The sequence below is a fragment of the Aythya fuligula genome, chromosome 2, assembly GCF_009819795.1.
Source record: "Aythya fuligula isolate bAytFul2 chromosome 2, bAytFul2.pri, whole genome shotgun sequence".
Taxonomy (NCBI): domain Eukaryota; kingdom Metazoa; phylum Chordata; class Aves; order Anseriformes; family Anatidae; genus Aythya; species Aythya fuligula.
Genome location: NC_045560.1, coordinates 83346033 through 83349778, shown reverse-complemented (window position 1 = coordinate 83349778; position 3746 = coordinate 83346033). Strand labels below are relative to the sequence as shown.

Here is a 3746-nt window from a genome sequence, read left to right as displayed (position 1 = left end):
CTGGCAGTGTTCTGGGAAGCTGTGGAGAAGGTGCTGGTACCATGAGGCCCAGAAGGGGTCCTGGTAAGTTCACACTAGGAGGCTTGATCTGTCCATCCTGGGCATTCTCTTGATAGTATGTGAAGGCAGCTGGACTACCTAAGTTCACCTAAGGATAGAGGCAGGCTCAAAATATTTTCTGGGGTAAGAACAATGGTTCTGCTTTGCCATCATGCCCAGCTATGGTAATCAAGCACCAAGATGGCCTGGCTAGTCTACCTAGATAGCTCCAATCACATTCTCTGCTGATACTTTCTATTCCCTTTTCCTCTCCTATGTATTTATTTATTTATTTATTTATTTCCTTTCTACTAGCCTATCCCCTAACAAATAAACACCCTCTCGCCCCCTCCCCCTCCCCAGTCCTTTTTTGGTACATCTGTACCTGAATTTGATATTTCTGATATTTCTGATACTGTTATGCCTGTGATTTCAACACATATGGTATTGCTGATATGGCTTCCAAGATTTCCTAAGCCTTGAAAGATGCTTCTTCCCAAAAGCCTTCTGTACTCTTCTTTTGTGAAGTCTGACTGTTTCTTGCATATCTGCACCTGAACCACCTGTGAAATCCACCTATCCCTCATAGCACTTCTGTAACATTTTTTTGGTTTCTTGTGCATCCATGTTATTATGTACAGGAGTTTCTCAGGTCCAGTAGTTTTCCATGTCCAATTGAACTAGCTTAACTCCAGGCCAAGACAGTCATCAGCCTGTAACCCCAGCACAGTGGAGATAGCCTGAATGAAAACAAAACAAAACAAAACAAAACAAAAACAAACAAACAAACAAACAAACAAACAAAAAAACATCAGAAGAGGATGCCTTTTAATAAACCTAAAACATCAGTTTCAGAAAAAAAAAAAGTGCTTAAGAAGAATGTAAATGTTTGCTTCAACAAGTATGGCAATGTATTTTAGAGCACAGTCTTGTTCCGAAGAGTAAGTAAAAATCTCATTTGTACTACATTCATGAGAGCAATCCCCATTGACGGGATAAACAGCCTACAGAGGAATGATGCAGATGCCCTTGCTTACTGAAAAGAGAGGATAAAAGCAATGTGCTCCACTGCCTTATTCATGATGCATCACTGTCTTCATGAATAATAGGTTATGTGATTTAGTAATTAAATATCTTTTGCTACTTCCCACCTTATGTAATTACATTTACTTTTAGGACTATAGCACTCAAAAAGATCTCCTGACCCATCAGATCCATCCAGCTGTGATTACAGTGAGCCATTTAATAAATATCTCATCTAGAAAGGGACATACTGACACACAGTGCATCACAAAGTGCTTCAATGCCTTAGAAATTAAGATCTTTAGTGTAAAATATCACAAAAAGAGGAGGAGGGCATGAACAATGAAGTGTATCAGCAATTCCCATGTCAGTAGAATGGCAGATAACTTTTTTTGAGGTGAATATGCTCTGATGAGCCTGGGAAACAGATGACGCATGATGATAAAAATAACTTGGTCAACACAGCAGCAAAAAATACAACCACATCAGGATGATGAGCTTTTCTAGCAATTTTGTATCCATAAATGTGACTATACATATAATAATCCTGTGGAAAATTATAGTATGTGCCCTAAAGTGCAGAAGTAAAAATTGTGCAAGGATTTTTAACTTGCAATTCTTTTTAAATTTATTGCATGATCTTGCTTCTATTTCTTTTAAGTTTTACTTTTTCTTAAAAATGTTGATGTTTGACTTTCTATCAAAAGGCATTATATCGATCAGTGCTCAGTAAGGGTAACTTTATGGAGTTAAAAGTTTTTTTAGACATCCTAAACTCCATGATTCTTGCAGGAAACTTGCAATCATTATTAGCATGCATATTTGTATTTTCAAAAGAGATCCAGCAGTTACTTATTTTCAGTGCTTTTGAAGTGCATATACAACTTAGACATAAGCTAAACAAATAAACTTTATTTTTTTTATTTTACTTTTTTTTTTTTTTTAATTTGAAGTAATATTTATGTTACACTTACAGAACAGCTAGCTTTAGATACAGTATTTCAGGCATGCAGTGGAGAGCATCACACACACAAAAAGGGATATAATTTACTAATAAATAATAGAATCATAGAATTATTAAGGTTGGAAAAGATCTCAAAGATCATCTGGTCCAACCATCTCCCTACCACCAATGTCACCCAATAAACCATGTCCCTAAGCACCAGGTCCTCAACCATCCCCAGGGATGGTGACTCTACCCCCTCCCTGGACAATGCGTTCCAATGCATGCCTACTCTTCTGAGAATAAATGTCTCCTAACTTCCAACCTAAACCTCCCCTGATGCAATATGAGGCCATTCCCTCTAGTCATGTCACTAGTTTTCCGTGAGAAGAGGCCGACCCTCAGCTCCCCACACCTTCCTTTCAGGTGGTTGTAGAGAGCAATAAGGTCTCCCCTGAGCCTCCTCTTCTCCAGGCTAAACAATCCCAGTTCCCTCAGCCACTCCTTATAGGACTTGTGTTCCAGGCCCTTCACCAGCTTTGTAACCTAATGCAGTCCCCAGCTAACACAAATTATGCAGTGGAGTTTCCTGCATTTGGGAAAATCACAGGGCTCAGCACACCCGGAATGCAGGGGATGATCCTTACCCTAGGAAAACCACCTGCCTGATCATGGTGTTTCTGTGCCAGGTAAGTATTTATATACTTATTATACTTTATTATTATACTTATACTTTATATACATAGCATTTATAGTATAATTACTAGTATAGTATAATTACTAGTAATAATTACTAATTTGTTTATAACTTACTAATAGTCTATTCAGCTTTGGTGAGGCTGTACCTGGAGTAGTGTCTCCAGTTTCTGTGTCTCCATACTGGAGAGAGTCCAATGTAGGGCCACAAAGATGATCAAGTGTCTGGTGCATCTTTCCTATGAGGAAAGGCTGAGAGAAATGAGATTGTTCAGTCTGGAGAAGAGAAGGCTGAGGTGGGATCTCATCCATTTATATAAATACCTGAAGAGAGGATGCAAAGAGGATGGAGCCAAGCTCTTTATGGTGGTGCCCAGTGCCAGGACAGGAGGCAATGGGCACAGACTAGAACAGAGGAGGTTCCTTCTAACATCAGGAAACACTTCTGTGCAGGTGACAGAGAATGGGCACAGTTGATTTTGCACATGATTTTGAAAACACTTTATTGCATGCACATATCTGTTAAGTTTTATAAAGCAGTTGCTTTGCTGTACATTGTAATTTTTTTATTTATTATTAAGAATTATATGAGTTTATTAAAAATTAATTAATTATAACTTGTTAGTTTCAGGCATGTTTGTTAAACTAATGAAAAATCTTTCCAAACATTTATACATATCTGATAATTTCATATTACAAGAGAACTATGATCCTCTAAGTGAATTCCTCTAAGGACCAGTAACTTTTCACTGCTTAAAAACAGTGCTGTTTCTTAATATTTTTGTGATATATAGGTAATAGGTGGCAACTATAAGAAACAAAATAATGATGTATTAATCTATAATAGTATTCTATACTGTATGTTATTCTATACTGTATGTTATTTAATGTTCCTTCAACTAGATACCTGTCTGGACATTTCAAAGACTATCTTACCACATCTCAATTTAATTCCACATTTCAATTTTTCTGAAAAAAATCAATCAAAAATTTTTGTGGGAAAAATTTTAAGCTCCCAATTTAACTAACTGTTAACTGTTAACTA

At 37.1% G+C, this 3746-nt stretch overlaps 1 non-coding gene across 1 annotated transcript; it reads right to left on the bottom strand.

Moving 5' to 3' along the window:
- Positions 1–2537: 2537 nt before the first annotated feature.
- Positions 2538–2702, bottom strand: LOC116486936. Its single transcript, XR_004253038.1, has one exon. It is a non-coding gene; the product is annotated as a U1 spliceosomal RNA (small nuclear RNA).
- Positions 2703–3746: the final 1044 nt, after the last annotated feature.